The sequence below is a fragment of the Callithrix jacchus genome, chromosome 1 (genome assembly GCF_049354715.1).
Source record: "Callithrix jacchus isolate 240 chromosome 1, calJac240_pri, whole genome shotgun sequence".
In the NCBI taxonomy this organism is placed as follows: Eukaryota; Metazoa; Chordata; class Mammalia; order Primates; family Cebidae; genus Callithrix; species Callithrix jacchus.
The window spans coordinates 70,810,521-70,827,248 of NC_133502.1; the positions used below are offsets into that span (position 1 = coordinate 70,810,521).

Here is a 16,728-nt window from a genome sequence, read left to right on the forward strand (position 1 = left end):
GTCTGTCTCCAACAGCAGCCCCCAGGTGCTGCCGACCGTCTCCCCACCACCCAAGTGGTTGCCCAGGGCATGACCTGGCCACGTCCTCTTTGTCCAGCCTCCAGGTATTGTGCCCAGGCGTCCCTCTGTCCAGCCTGCTTGGCCCAGCCCATGCCCAGCAAACCACTAATGACAGGGGCCACCTGGGCTTCTTATTCTTGGTCTTGACATCGACCGCTGACGCAGGCCACAAAGCCATGGGGCCAGAGAGCGTGGGAGCAAGGATGGGCCTCTGGCGGGGCAGGTGGTCTGTGGTTTGGCAAACAGACATCCACCTGCGAGTCAGATCCAGTCTGGGTACCTCCCTCCCCCTTCCTCTCCCAAGAGCCCAGGTCAAGCTCCGAGCTCAGCCTCATCTGCTGGCCTTGGCCCATCCAGGGAGCCGGCTGGGCTAAAGGCCCAACCCTGGGGCTACAACAAGGTGACATCTCCTTAGTCAACTGGGTTTCAAAGCCTGGTGCCTGGCCCAGGGCTCAGTGCACAGCCACTAACGGGCCAATATGAGCTCGCATCAGATGGGGTGTGGTTTGCACACCTCGCCAGCAGGTCCTGTCTCTTCTACCTCCTCTGCCCAGGACCAAAGTCCTTCTTCTCCAAGTCTGGGGTGCCTCCTCTGAGAAGCCCCCAGATGCCCCGAGGGCATGCTCTCTGCAGACACATGCCCCCTCACTGGGTCCATTTGGGCCCACAGGCTTCCCCTTCACACCCTCAGTCCCCTCCCAGGGCACCCCATGTCCCAGGAGATTCAGAGAGCTGAACGGGAGCTGTTTTCCTCCATTAGCACCTGACAGCCTCCAAGACGTTTTCCCACCCATCCCAGGCCATTGGAGTGTCCAGAGCTCTGGGTTCTATGGCTGTTTTCCTAAAGAATTTGAAAACTGGGCACGGTGGCTCACATCTGTAATCCGAGCACTTTGGGAGCCCAAGGTGGGCGGATCGCTTGAGGTCAGAAGTTAAGAGACCAGCCTGGCCAACATAGCGAAATCCCATCTCTGCTAAATATACAAAAATTAACCAGGTGTGGTAGCAGGCACTTGTAATCCCAGCTACTTGGGAGGCTAAGGCAGGAGAATCGCTTGAACCCAGGAGGCGGGGGTTGCCGTGAGCTGAGATCGCACCACTGCACTCCAGCCTGGGTGACAAAGCAAGACACCATCTCAATATATATATATATATATATAGAGAGAGAGAGAGAGAGAGAGAGAAAGTGATGACACCACCACCACCACCGAGAGGCTGAGTATGGAAATAGTGTTAGCGAAACACCAGGGGCTCTGTTCGGGTCCTGCTTCTCACCGCACACAGAGCTAGTCAATGAGACGAGTGTGGCCAAGGAAGAAGCTTTGATCAGGTGCTGCAGCTGAGGACATGGGAGCTCAGTCTCAAATCCATCTCCTGACTAAAACTGGAGGTTTGTAGAGCAGGAAAGAAATGCAAAATGTGTAAAAAACAGGAACTAGAGAGGGGAAGAAAGGATCCTGGTAAATCAGGAGTCAGGCATCTGAGTTTCAGTTCTTTTGATACTTTTCTTGAGAAGCCTGGGGGGTCCTTCCCCAAGGAAGGAACACAGATAAAACATATTTCAAGCTTTAAGACTAGAAGTGTCCATTTCTATCCTTTTTTAAAAAATATGTCTCTACTAAAAAAAAAAAAAAAAAATTAGCCAGGTGTGGTGATGGGCACCTCTAATCCCAGCTACTCAGGAGGCTGAGGCAGGAGAATCATTTGAAAAAAATTTTTTTCCCAGTCCTGGAGCTGCTTCCCCAGGAGTCTGGACTTGGGATGCAGGAACGTGGCGGGGGGGAGGTGGGGGGAGTCTCAGTAGACCACCTCATACACGGTGGCCTTCTTGTCCCCCAAGCCTGTCACGATGTATTTGTTATTCCTGGAGATGTCACAGCCCAGGACGGAGGACGATTCCTTAGACTGGAAAATGCTGGCCCTGTACGGTGTCCTCCAGGTGTTGAGCAAGTTGTCCTTCCCTGTGCTCACAAACTATTATCTACAGGAGGCGAACTCGAGGGACAGGACGCAGCTCTCATGGAGGTGCAGCTGGTATTTCTCCGGCTTGCGAACATCCAGGAACTCCAAGTTGCTGCTCTCCATTCCGACCACCAGCCAGTTCTGGTTAGGGCAGTGGCCCAGGGAGAAAATCTGGGAGCTGAAGTCGTGCTGCTACAGCTGGCGGCCCTCCCACAGGTCCCAGCAGCGCACCGTGTTGTCCAGGCCCCCTGTCCAGAGCTGAGTGCCATAATCAGAAATGTCAATACAGCTGGCGCCGTCAGTGTGGCCCTGGAACTGCCTGACCATCGTCTGGTTCTGCAGGTCCCAGACCACAATGTTGCCATTGCTGCAGCAGGAGAAGCAAACCTTCGCGTCGGGGCTGACGGCCAGGGCGTAGCAGGCTGGGGCCGAGGAGGTCAGCTCGGCCTTGATACGGGGAGTGGGCGCTGCCAGGTCCCAAATGGAGCTCCCCGACTGTGACCTGTTTGGTGCGCTCTACAGCCTGGAGCACCTGCTGCTGATGCTTCTGGGTCAGGAAGGGGATAATCTGAGCGCAGATACCACTCAGGCGCTTCGCAATCTCCGGCTGCTTATGCATTTCAATGTTGAGCCGGTAAGATATCTCACAATACATCACATAATTAATGTCTCTGCATTTCCGTCTTCTCGCTGGCCAGCTTCTCACATTCTAGCTTGAGGCTGTGGTACTGAGCCTGGAGAAACTGGAATTCTTCTTTGATGCGGTCGCAGATCTCCAAGATGGAGAACTTGAAGGGCTGGCCGGACTGGAGCGGGGTCGGGTGCCTTCCCTGGGGGGTACATCCTGCCAATTTGAGAAGCCCCCCAGCGCCACCGGAGCTTGAGGATATGGAGGCGGCAAAAGTGGGGGAGGGTGAAGTGTGGCGGGTGGCGGGGGGAGGCTGCCCGAAGAAAGAGGGAGGAGTGCGAGACGGTGCGGGGTAGGGGACCCGGGAGTCCCTGGCGCCCCCCGCCAAGCGCGGGGTTGTGGGAGCCCCTCCCCGGGCCGGGGCGAGAGGTCGGCGACAGGGGCGTGGGGGCGCGGCGAGGGCAGCCGCGGCGGCCGGCGCAGAAGGTCGGGGCGAGCAGCCGGGTTTCGGAGGCCGCGCGGGCGGGGCTCGGCCTTTTTTATTTTTGAAACGGAGTTTTGCTGTTGTTACCCAGACTGGAGTGCAATGGCACGATCTCGGCTCACCGCAACCTCCGCCTTCTGGGTTCAAGCAATTCTCCTGCCTCAGCTTCCCGAGTAGCTGGAACTACAGGCGCGCACCACCATGCCCGGCTAATTTTTGTATTTTTAGTAGATATGGGGTTTCACCTCGTTGACCAGGATGGTCTCGATGTCTTGACCTCATGATCCACCCGCCTCAGCCTCCCAAAGTGCTGGGATTACAGGCGTGAGCCACCGCTCCTGGCCCTTTTTTTTTCCCCTTGATGCTCAGCTCTCTTCAACCTCCACCTCCTTGGTTCAAGTGATTCTCCTGCCTCAGTCTCCTATGTAGCTGGGATTATAGGCATGTACCACCACATGTGCCACCCAGCTAATTTTTGTATGTTTAGTAGAGACAGGGTTTCTCCATGTTGGTCAGGCTGGTCTCAAACTCCTGACCTTAGGTGATCTGCCCGCCTCAGTCTCCCAAAGTGCTGGGATTATAGGCAGGAGCCACCACAGCCGGCTGGTGGTATAATTGTGAAACAAACACTCTCTGCAATCATGCTAAGCTGGAAGACTATGTGTGAAGCTCCTAAGGATCGTCCTTGTTGCTACAGGGGGACATAGAAGCTTGACAATGAAGTCAATACTAAGGATAGCAGAGTTTAGGAGGAAGGTGGAGAAAGAGATAAAATGATGACACTGTTTGTGGCTCTTGATCCAGCTCTTTTTTTTTTTTAAATAGATTTTTTTGGAATTTCAACTTGAATGTCTTGCTAGCATTGTCCAAAATTCTTAGTAAAATAGCTCCAGGATTATTAGAACAAATACATTGAAGATGGCAGAGCATAAAATAAGTACTTTTGTATTTGGAAAACCTAGTCAAAAGAATTTATTTATTATTATTTTTTTTTTTGAAGAAAGATAAAAGAAAAAAAGGAATGAAAGAGGAAGAGGGAGAGAGAATGGGAGTGTTGCTTTATTCTAAAAATTCTAAAAACCTCTTTTATGCCAATAATTGTGCTTAATAATGGCCAACCAATATTTCATTTAAACCTGTGAGTAGGTGTGATATGTACTGATAAGAGTGTATAATTTGTGTATTTGAAGTGGAGAATTCTATAAATGTTTATTAAGTTTACTTGTTCCGATCTGAGTTCAAGTCCTGGATATCCTTATTGATTTTCTGTCTCATTGATCTATCTAATATTGATGTTGAAGTCTCCCACTATTATTGTGTGGGAGTCTAAGTCTCTTATAGGTTTTACGTATCTGGGTGTTCCTGTACTTGGTGCATATATATTTAGGATCATTAGCTCTTATTGTTGCATTGATCCTTTTACCATTATATCTTTGTTGCTTTAAAATCTATTTTAACAGAGGCAAAAATTGCAACTCCTGCTTTTTACTCATTTATTTATTTTTGCTCTGCATTTGGTTGGTAAATCGTTCTCCATCCCTTTGTTTTGAGTCTTTGTGTATCCTTGCATGTGAAATGGGTCTGGATGCAGCATACCGTTGGGTTTTGGCTGTATCTTTTGATTGGGGGATTTTGTCAATTTAAATTTAGGATTACTGCCATTTGATGTTAGCTGGCTGTTTTGCCCATTAGTTGATGTAAATTCTTCATTATATTGATGCTTTTTACTTTTTGGTATATTTTTGGAAAGGCTAGTACTGGTTGTTCCTTTCTATGTGTAATGGACAAGAATATGTGGGTTTTTTTTCCAAAATCAAAAATAGTGTTATTAATTCTGATGTCTCTGAAGCACAAAAAATAAATAAATAAATAAAGGAAAGAAGGAAACCAAGAAACCACCCTTCTCACACTTCAGGCCCCAGGTCCAGGCCAAGGGGGCCACTCCTGCAGGCAGTGCAGGCCCAGGGGCTGAGGTGGTACTGGCCATGGGCTCCAAGTGGGACCAGCCCATGGTTTGGCTCTTAGGGCCTGGCTGGGAGGCTGCCTGCCTCTATCTGGGGAGCCCAGGTCCCGGACTGGGGATGAGAGATCAGGGGTCAAGGTCACAGGTATGGGTCATTCAGTTTTGGTTCTCTGGCCAAGGCAGCCAGAGGTCAGGGTTCAGACATGGAGGTCAAAGCCACTCAATTCTGTGGTCCAGCAGAGAGGGCCAGAGGCAGCAGAGCAGGTCCACTACTGAGTCCTAACAGGAGGTCCAGTGGGTGCCAGGTGGCTCAGTACTGGTGTTCCAGCAGGGGCTGGGCTGCCAGGCTCTCCCGCTCCTTGGCATAGGCAGGCCAGTCGCCCGGGGGTGCCTGTAGGTGTGCCACTCTCAGGGGCACTGCTGTCCAAGCAAGGTATGTCCTGGGAACTCTGGGGGAGCGAGGCCTCAGTGCTGACATCCGGACTAAGGCTGAGGCTGAGGTCTAGAGGCGCCTGAGATTTGGGGGTACCTCCTTTGGGGCTCCCTGAGGCTGGCTCCCCATCGGATCCTCCCAGTCCCTTCTGCCCCCCCAGGCTTCACTTCCCACTAGGACCCTCAGAACCGAGGAGACCAGGACCAGGGGGCCATGAGGTCCAGGGACCCTCTGTGGGGGTAGGTGATGCCGGGGGGAGGGCGTCCAGGGAGCCGGGGAGGTGGCCACTGCAGCAGAGGAGGGAGCGCCCATCACCAGAGCCACTCAGGGAGGGCCGAGGCCCCCAGCCAGGGCCTGGTGGGAGGGGTTGGTCACCACTGCCTGCTGTGTTCTCAGGCGTGGGGTGTGCAACAGGGGGGTTATTGCTGAGGGAGGTCAGGCCACCGCCCCCACTACAGTCTGAGTCAACCATGTTCCCGCCGCTATTGCAGCCAGCGCCACAGCCCTTGTGAAGCCTCTCCCAGCTGCGCAGGAGCCAGCGGGCAGTGGCACCCAGGCTGATGGGGCCACCCCATAGCGCCCGCAGCTGGGCGTGGCTGCCAGCCAGTGAGGTGGTAAGAGGCGACGCATAGATGGGGTAGCCCAACAGCTGGTCGCAGGAGGAGTGAATCATGTTTGGAAGCGCCTGCTTGGCATTCTGGATGCTGCCACGCTCGGGGTTTCGGTTGCGCAGGAACACCAGCTCCTGCTGCTGCCCAGCCCACTGGCCACCAACGCGCTCCCGGTTCACCTTGATGACTCGGAAGCTGAGGTGGCGCCGGTTGAGCATGGTGATTTTGTACTCATCCGAGGCATCATCCAGGACATGGCGCAGAGCCAGCAAGGAGGGTGTGTTGCTGAGGATGGCTTTGCGCCAGGCCAGGTCACCCTCATGCGAGATGACCAGCCGCTCCTCGTTGGCTGCAATGGCATCATATAGGGCTGCTGGCTCCTCATATTCATCTGGGGACGTGACGTGGTCCTGGTGAAGCTTGAGGGCCATGCGAACCCCAGGTGCCACAACGCGGTGAAGCAGGTCCATGTCAGCAAAGACCCACTCATCACGTGCAGAGATGATGAGAAAGTCCCCCTTGAACAGGGCGTGTAGGCCGTAGAGGAAGGGCTCCAGGCTTGCAGACATGCTGTGAGACGCCGTCCCTAGGGCCCGTCGGCCCAGCACACACAGGCCAAAACACAGCGTGACCAGCGGGGAGTTCCAGTCCTGCTCCACAGGCTGGCTGCGCCAGGAGGCGCAGTACTGGATCCACTCGAAGTGCGCCACGCAGAAGGAGGGCAGCGAGAGGCCAGACAGGCGCAGGTCATAGTCCTCGTCCACACTCAGTGAGAGGGTGGGATCTGAGTCGGCATAGCCGGGCGCATGCACAGGCCGCAGGGCTGCCGAGATACCCTCATGGCTGAGCCACGCCTCCAGCTTTGGTGAGCAGCTCACGTAGTAGATGATGCTTTTCACGAAGCAGGTGATGAGGATCTTGCGGAGGTCGAAAACCTGCAGCATGGAGGCAGCATTGTTGTCACTAATGCTGTAGCCCTCCAGCACGTATTTGCTGGCTGTCACCTCCCAGGCCAGCCAGCGCTGCCCAGAGGCAGCACTGAAGGACAGGACCCGAGGCAGGTGGCTGGGCTCGCAGCAGCAACAGCCCTCGTCTTCCTCCACACCCTCCGTGATGGCCTCCACCTCTCACTGCTGGCAGTAAGTGCCCCAGAACTCAAGGCCACACAGCTGGAAGGTGACAAGGCCACTGCCAACCTCGATGAGGTGTACTAGGGCGTTGAGGTAGTTGGAGGCCAAGACGAAGCATCGCCAGGGCCATAGTTGCCCCAGCGGCCCAGCACCAGGTCCCCACAAAGCGTGTGCTGCAGAACGCGTCAAGTGCTCATAGAAAATGGAGTTGAGGTTATTGTCATCAGCGACAGGGCTCCGGTCCAGCTGTGTGACCAGGCAGGTGTTGGAAAGATCCACGTGTTTAGTGTTGTAGTTGAGTTCCCAGAACCTGAGGGACTGGCTTTTTATCCCGCCTTGAGAAAAAATTAATATTAATACAGTGAGCCAAGAACTCACCATCACATTCCAGACTCAGCAACAGAGGGAGACTCCATCTTAAAAGAAAAGAAAAGCAAGCCTTTCTATGGGACATTGGGTGGGTTTCGATTGCAGTCATTGCTGCACACACTGTGGCCCAGGTGGGCTCGCATGATCTCATCATGGGGTTGTTATGTCCTTTCTACGGGTGGGGCTCTGAAAGCTGAGATTCAAACCCTGGTTGCCTGATTCCACACTGCACCCTCTGCCTACTGTGGCTGGGTCCCAGGAGCTACCTTGCAGCCAAGGCAAAGCCCTTTCCTGTCCTGCTTAGGGAATCTCAGCCCACCTCAGACCCAAGGCTGCCCTTAGCTTCCTTGGGGGAGACCTCTGTGAATGTCGTAAGAGCCCATGGTGGCGCGGGGGCTTCAGGCTCAGGCCGTGGATGCCTACTGTCCCCACTCCCTCCCTGTGCTGTGGCGGGAGGGGACAGGGGTCAGCCTGCGACTTCTAAGCATGCATTCACACAAGTAGAACACCATCACTCCCAGAATAGAGGCTCTCGTCTGGTCCTGCTTCTGGTTGGGCCTGCAGTTTTCAAACTTGGACATGCATCAGAACCCCGGGAGAGCACAGCTCACTGGACCCAGTCCGGAGGGGCTGGTGCTGCCAGACGAGCAACCCTATTCCAAGCCACTGGGCATGGCGGTCCTTGGCAGCGCTGAGGCAGGGATGTGGGCCACGCTGAGGACTGGCGCAAGGGCATGGGTAGGGAGGGCCCACTTCTGAGCAGCTGCCTGCTGCAAGCCCAGGGCTCAGTGCCTCACACAAACCCTCCCAGTGTTCCTCAGCATGAGGCAGGTGTCCCTCTGCTCTGGAAAAGTCAGGAGTCATCAGTATGGCATGCTGGAAACAAACACACTGTAAACACAGCATTTTTAGTTACTTTCCTTGCATAAATCCGTGAAAGGAAGAGGCCTACAGAGGACTCTGTCCCAGCCCGAGTCGGCCCACATGTTTTCATGTGAGTGGGGATCATTGTGGTCAGGCTGGGGATGTCCTCACCAGGTCAAATAGAGGGTTGGTGAGCACATTCAGGCCAGGAAGTAAGCGAGTGTCGCCTTCATTTTGGTCAAGGCTATGTCATCGGGGGCCAGACACAGTGGGTCACACCTGTAATCCCAGCACTTTGGGAGGCCGAGGCAGGCGGATCACTTGACGTCAGGAGTTAGAGAACAGCCTGGCCAACATGACAACACCCCATCTCTACTAAAAATACAAAATTAGCCAGTGTGGTGGTGCATGCCTGCAATCCCAGCTACTTGGGAGGCTGAGGCAGGAGAATTGCTTAAATCTGGATTGTAGGTTGCAGTGGGTGGAGATCTCACCACTGTCCTCCAGCCTGGATAACAGAGTGAGACTCTGTCTCAAGAAAAAAAAAAAAAAAAAGCATACATAATCAGGGACAATAACCTTGAAAAGCAGGGGTCCCAGATGACCTTATTTGCAGAGAATGCAATTGCAGACAACAGGCAGGGGAGCTTAACTTTCACCATGCCCTTTGCCCTCTGCCCTTTGCCCTCTGCCCTCTGCCCTCTGCCCCGACCACTGTCTGTCTGATCTGAAGGTCATCTGTGCTGCACAGTCAATGCTGATCTCCACAGCCCCTTCTCCTTCCATATTTCCATGGAATCTTGCTTTGGCAGCAAACCTCTGGTTCCATTCCTACGTTTCAACTGAGGCCTATAGGAAAGATTTGGAAGCTGAAATATGTTAGTCCAAGGAAATGGTCATGGAGTTCTGGGAGAAGGGGGCTGCCAGGGAATCAGCACTGTGCAGGGGACGGCCCCTGGGACCCCCTGGTTCCTGTCGAGAACAGGTAGGGGCTGGCGTGGTGGCTCACACCTATAATCCCAGCACTTTGGGAGGCTGAGGTGGGCAGATCACCTGTGATCAGGAGTTTGAGACCAGCCTGGCCAACATGGTGAGACCCCCTCTATACTAAAAATACAAAAATTAGCTGGGCATGGTGGGGGGCACCTGTAATCCCAGCTACTCGGGAGGCTGAGGCAGGAGAATCACTTGAACCCAGGAGGCAGAGGTTGCAGTAAGCTGAGATCAAGTCATTGCACTCCAGCCTGGGTGACAGAGCAAGACTCAGAGTGTCTCAAAAAAAAAAAGAAAAGAAAAACAGGTAGGATGTGAGGTGTGTCCTCATGGCTGGGCACGGGGTGGGGCTGGCCTGCCACAGGGATTCATCCTGTGGACCCTGCTGCTCAGGAAGTGGATCCCAAGGCACAGAGTCGCCTGATTCCTCAGTTCCCAGTTCCACATTCAAGGCAGGTCTGGCCACGAGCCAGGCCTCAGCATGTGACCTGGGGCCTCGCTCTGGTGTGGCTGCCTGTCCTGCCTGTGGATGTTGCCTGTGCTGTGCAAAAGCCACGCAGCCTCCAGGGCGGCTCCCCAGAATGCCACATTTCCTGTCTCTGGCTCTGATGGCATCTAGGCTGGCAGGGGGCCCAGCCCCAGCAGGTCTGTTGCCGGGCAGAGCCCAGGGCCACATACAGTTGGGTCTGGCTGAGAGCATTTTATGTGTTGATGAGAACCCTTTCCAGCACAAAGGGGCATTTATCAGGCAGGGATGGCATGTCTCGGTCTAAACACAGGAAACACAGAAATGGCCTTTCACAGAGTGCCAACAGGGCTGGGCTCGCCTGCTCTGGAGGGTGTCGGTTTCCCAGCTACTTCTCCAGGCTGTGCAACCCGTCCATGTTCCCCAGCGAGTTGCTCCGTCCTGGACAGGGCACTCCCTGAGAACGCTCATATTGCAACTGCAGGGAGAGAGGCAGGGAGGGCAAGGGGAGCCAGGAAGAGAAGGAGGAAGGGAGACAGAGGGAGGGATGGAAGAAATGAGAGAGAAGGAGGGAGATGGAAACACAGGTTGTCTCCACCTGCCCCCATGGTTCCCCGTGATGGGGATGGAATTTGTGTCTCACCTGATAGCAACGGTCTCCACAATATGACATCACCTTCTTTCTCTTAGTAAGATGAGAGCAGACCGGCAAACACTGCGGGAAGTTACTGATGAGTCCCTGAAAATGCCTGTCTCTCCCAGCTTGTACAACTTTGCTTGTGTTATTTCTTCTGCCTATAATGTCTCTCAAAATATGCAGATTGAAAAAGAATTAAGCCCCATTTGACACCTATAAATAATTTATATCATCGTAATATGCTAAAAAGCCAATGATAGTAATGTTTTGGAGAGGTTATGAAGCAGTCCCGTTACTAGTACAGAGATTGAAAATTCAAAGGCTTTGCTAATTAGGACGTGTTTTCTCTCGCGTGAAAAGAGCCTGGAGATAGCCAATCAAAGGCCAGCATGGTACCCCATAATGTTTCTTTCTTTTTTTCTTTTGAGACAGAGTGTTGCTTTGTTGCCCAGGTTGGAGGGAAGTGATACAATCTAGGCTCACTGCAACCTCTGTCTCCCGGGTTCAAGCAATTCTTCTGCCTCAGCCTCCCAAGTAGCTGGGACTACAGGCATGCACCACCAGGCCTGGCTAATTTTTGTGTTTTTAGTAGAGAAGGGGTTTCACTATGTAGGCCAGGCTGGTTTAGAACTCCTGACTTCAGGTGATCTGTCCTCCTTGGGTTCCCAAAGTGCTGGGATTACAGGTGTGAGCCAACACGCCTGGCCTGGGTACATGTTCTTTTTCAGATAAGTTGGAAACATTTTTTTGAGTTCTAGATCTTGTCTATTATTTTCTTAATAGTGTCTTTTGAGGCCAGGTGCGTTGGCTTATGCCTGTAATTCCAGCACTTTGGGAGGCTGAGGTGGGCGAATCTCGAGGTTAGGAGTTGAAGACCAGCCTGGCTAACATGGTGAAACCCCGTCTCTATTAAAAATACAAAAAATTAGCTGGGTATGGTGGCAGGTGCCTGTAATCCCAGCTGCTCAGGAGGCTGAGGCAGGAGAATCACTTGAACCCAGGAGGTGGAGGTTGTGGTGAGCACAGATAGTGCCCCTGCACTCCAGCCTGGGCAGCAGTGCAAGACTCCGTCTCAAAAAATAAAAGTATCTCTTGATAAGCAGAAGTTTTAAATTTTTGAAGTCCAATTCACCACATTTTATGGTTATTTCTTTTGGCCTCCTGTCCATGAGGTCTCTTTTTTCCCTAAAGTCACTGTATCAGTTCACTACCTCTGAGCTCCAAGTCACCACTCAGTTCCTGCTCTGAGATAACATTTCTTCTTCCCAGCAGGTGCAGTGCCTGCCTTTCCCAATAGAGGGCGCTGGGAGCACCGCAGGAGAAAGGGGTTCTTCTGCAGACTCCCATAGCTGCAGGGTGGGTCCGTGGTGTGGGGTGATGGAGCCTGGTGCTGGCCATGAATCCCAAGTGCGCATCTCCTTTCGACCCTGGCTGGTGACTATCTTTCCATGCCCTCTTGATCTGGAATTCCATGTGCTCCAAGCCTCTGCCTGCACCCAGACTCGCTGCATGCCTGGCCAGTGGTGTCCCAGTTCTACAGCACCTGCACCCCAGCAGCAGCAGCTGCAGACCAGCCCAGCCCAGGCAAACCTGCAGACTTAGCAGCAGGCAAGATCATATCTAGTGAGCCTCAAACACACCTTCCCCGTGGAGTCCTCCTTCCACATGGGTCTTCCTGGTACCTCCTGGGGCCCCCAAGCACCTCAGTTTTTCTACGTCTTCTCAGTGTTTCCTTGCCCTGACAGCACAGCCACAGAGATACTCCTCTATGGCTTCCTCTGGAAGCTTTAGATCTATGATCAAGCGACACAATTTTTCTTTTGCTATCTTAACCATGTTTCCTTTGTTTTTTGAGGCTGGAGTGCAGTGGCACCATCTTGGCTGACTGCAACCTCCACCTCCCGGGTTGAAGCGATTCTCCTGCCTCAGCCTCCCGAGTAGCCTGGATTATAGGTGCCTGCCACCACGCCCAGCTAATTTTTGTATTTTTATAGAGATGGGGTTTCACCATGTTGGCCAGGCTGGTCTCCGACTCCTGACCTCAGATGATTCACCTGCCTCAGCCTCCCAAAGTGCTGGGATTACAGGCCTGAGCCACTGCGCCTGGACTTAACCATGGTAAGCGTATAGTTCAGTAGTGTAAGTATATCCACATTGTTACGAAACAGACATCTAGAGCTTTTTCATCATCCCACACTGAAACTCAGTCCCCATTCAACACTGACTCCCATCCCTCCCTACCCCAGGCCCTGGCAGCCGCCATCCAACTTTCTGTTTCTATGAGTGTGACTCCTCTGGGTATCACATGTGTGTGGAATCATGCAGTATGTGTCCTTTTGTGATGAGCTATTTCATTTAGTGTAGTGGCCTCAAGGTTCATCTGTGTGTAGCATGTGCCAGAGTGTCCTTTCTTGCTGAGGCTGAATAACAGTCCATCATATGGAGACACCACATTTTGTTGATCTGCTCATCTGTTGCTGGACGCTTGTGTTGCTTTCGTATCGTGGCTCTGTGGATAATGCTGCTGTGAGCCTGGGTGTGCAGATACAAGACCACGTGTCAGTGAGTGTGGCAGGTGGCAATAAGGAGATGACTTCTGGTTTCTGCTCGGTGCTAACACAGGGCAGTGGGGCTTAGGGAGGTGATGAGGGGAGGCTGCCAATGGAGCCATCCAAAGCCTGCACACGCTGTTTAGGATCTAGAAGACAAACAAGCGAACAAGTGCAGCGCGGCCCAAGGCTGTGCTTGTCCTGCCCTGGCTGTGCTGGGACCCAAGAGGCATTAGTACTGTGCTCGCCGCCTCCCTGCCTCTGCTCCACACTGTCCCTCACATACCCCTCCCTTCTCAGTTGACCACAAACCTATTCTCACAAGTGTGCAGTGTGAGAAGGGCTCTTGACTAAGTTAAGGCGCAGGCACTGGGCTTGGAAGCCGCTGAGTGCCCGTCCCCGTGCGTGGCACCGCCGCCTGCGCAGAGTGGGCAGCCCAGCGTGGGGCCTCCGCAGAACGTCACTGTAGCCTCTCTGCTCACCCGCGTCTGTGGAGCCTTTTCCATTCTGGGCTGCCATCCCTTTGGCACCCAGAGGGCTTTCCTGCCACCCAAACAGCAGATGGTCAGGAAATGAAGACTCATACTAACAACAACCAGAGGAAAAGCTAATTCAATTGGCAGAATCTGCAGTCAGGAAAGCATGTGGCTGGACACATGTCATCTTCCCCGGGCAATGCCCTCTGCCAGTGGACTCCTACTGGAAACTGTGGGCAGTATGACCTCTGAAGGCCAATGACCCACAAACAACACCTGGGCAGGTTGGGGCTCAGGCTGGTGGGACTTTGCATCCTTCTCTGGGTCAGCTTCTCTCCCAGGCTCACTGGAGTCCCCGGGCTTCTGGCCTGGGTTCTCTTCTCCCTGCTGCAGGCATGGGGTGACTGGGGGATGCTCAGTGGGAGGAACTGCCATGAGCCAAGCCCTGTGCCAGGGGCTCTATATGCTTCGTCACTCAGGGCTAAGTGTCACTATGAGTGACACAAACCGCAAAGTACCAGATGCTTAAACAAGACAGACATTTCTTTATCACACAAATGATGTCCAGAGGCTTGCTGCACACAGCTGAGGGGCAGCTCCACGTTCTCAGGCTCCTGCTTCCTCCCAGCTTCCTGCCCTGCCATTCCCCATGTACAGCCTCCACCTCATAGCCTAAGATAGCTGCTTGAGTTCCAGTCATCAAGCTTGCATCCCAGCTGGCAGGAAGGAGGAAGGGAGAAAGAAGGGTGAGCTCTGACTCTCCAAGACACTTCTCAGAGCTTCCTGAACACTTTTACTCACATGTCATGGCTAGAACTTCACCACATGGCTGTACTTAGCTACAAGGAAAGCTGGGAGATGTAGTTTCTACTTCAGGCAATCATGTTCTCAACTAGAGTTCAGGGTTTCTATGCCTGAGGAAGAAAAAGAAAAAACATCGGAGAACACTTAGACATCTTTGCAACACACACCTAATTTTTGTAAGTTCTAGTAAGATTTAAAATTTTAAAATGTATTTATATATCTTTGTTATAGACTAATTACATGGTATGAAATTCAAAATGGTGTGTGGTTGACCTCTCCTTCCCTGTCCTGTCCCCAAGGTGCCCAGTGCTAACAGAGGCCATCTGGGCCAGCAACCCTCAAAGAGGATCCCAGGACCACAGTGCCAGCATCCTTGGAAATGTATTGGGAATGCAGATTCTCAGGCCCCTGGCTCCACCACACTGATTTAGAAGGTCTGAGAGTGAGGCCAGGAGTCTGTGTTTCAGCAAGCCCGCCGGGGGCTCTGATGCCTGCTGAAGTCTGAGCGCCCCTGGGCTATGTGAAATCAGCCTGATGCATCTGTTTTGTAGGTCTCCTGGCCCCCATCTGCACCAAAGGAAATCCACCACTCACACTGCTGTGCCCAAGAGCTTCAGTGAACAACGTTCAGCACCATTAGGAGTTTTTCCTTTCCTATTTATTTATTTTTATTTTATTTTTGGGGATGGAGTTTTGCTTTGCTGCCCAGGCTGTATTGCAGTGGCAGGATCTCAACTCACTGCAACCTCCACCTCCCAGGTTTAAGGGATTTTTGTGCCTCAGCCTCCTGAGTAGCTGGGACTATAGGCGCCTGTTACCATGCCCTGCTAATTTTATATTTGCTGTAGAGATGCGGTTTCACCATATTGGTCAGGCTGGTCTCGAACTCCTGATCTCAGGTGATCTGCCTGCCTTGGCCTCCCAAAGTGCCCGGATTATAGACATGAGCACGCCGGGCCCCTTTTTATTTTTAATTTTTGAATTCCGATGTTTAGTAACTATTTGCATTTTTAAAAGGCCTCCCAGCCAGGTGCAATGACACACACCCATAATCCCAGCACTTTGGGACGCCAAGGCGGGCGGATCACAAGGTCAGAAGATCGAGATCATCCTGCCAGGATGGTGAAACCCTGTCTCTACTGAAAATACAAACATTAGCTGGGTGTGGTGGTGCACGTCTGTAATCCCAGCTACTCAGGAGGCTGAGGCAGAACTGCTTGAACCCGAGAGGCGGAGGTAGCAGTGAGCTGAGATCACACCACTGCACTCCAGCCTGGCTACAGAACGAGACTCTGTCTCCAAAAAAAAAAAAAGGCCTCCCAGCCATGCCTGTCCACCTGCTCAGTCCTCCACCCCACCCAGGTAGCCATGGTTATTTATGTATTTAGGTCTTGTTTCTTTCCAGAATGTCTTTTTGCAGATGTGTGAAGCACACACAAACACAGACTATCTATCCACAGATGGATGAGGGTAGGGACCCTCGTCCCAGTCCTGCACTTTGCTTCTTTCTGGGACTCTTCTGTTTGGTAACAGAACCACTGGGCAGGCCCCTGGAGGGTCGGCAGGCACCTTGGGTAACAGGTTCTGCTTGCACCAGGAGCAGGTCCTGCAGTCAGAGGTCAGCACGGGGCTGTGGGCTCCAGGAGAGTGACATCCCCTCTCCCATACTCCCCTCACAGGCCTCCAATCCTAAATTCCAGATCCTGGCTCCTGGAAGTCCTGCCTGGACACCCCTATTGCTTTCTTCTTCTTTTTTTTTTTTTGAGATAGAGTCTTACTGTGTCACCCAGGCTAGAATACAGGTGGCGCCATCTTGGCTCACTGCAACCTCCACCTACCAGACTCAAGCGATTCTCTTGCCTCAGTCTCCCAAGTAGCTGAGATTACAGGGATGCATCACCATGCCTGACTAATTTTTGTATTTTTAGTAGAGATAGGGTTTACCATATTGCCCCGGCTGATCTCAAACACTAGACCTTAAGTGATCCACCCATCTCGGCCTCAGAAAGTGCTGGGATTGCAGGTGTGAGCCACCGCGTCTGGCCTTCCCCTATGGCTCTTATTTGTTGTCTGTCTCACAAGACCATGAGCTCCCCAGGACCTGGTCCCTGTTTCTCTTTACTGCCTTGTGCCTGGCTCGGCAGGGGATCTGTGTGAGGTACATCCTCACAAATGTTTGTTGAATGAATGAGTGAATGAATCAGTCAGTCCCTGTTCTAGAGTTTAGTAACTCTAGAACTTTGGGAACTCACTTCATTTCCCTGAGCCTTGGCTTCCTCTGTGGAATGGGGACGAGCAT

General features: G+C 52.8%; 2 pseudogenes; both read right to left on the reverse strand.

The window, feature by feature from the left end:
* Positions 1-1,857: 1,857 nt before the first annotated feature.
* Positions 1,858-5,145, reverse strand: LOC100397070 (transducin-like enhancer protein 2 pseudogene; annotated as a pseudogene).
* LOC100397447 (pecanex-like protein 3 pseudogene) lies at positions 4,963-7,652 on the reverse strand (annotated as a pseudogene).
* Between the last annotated feature and the right edge of the window lie 9,076 nt (positions 7,653-16,728).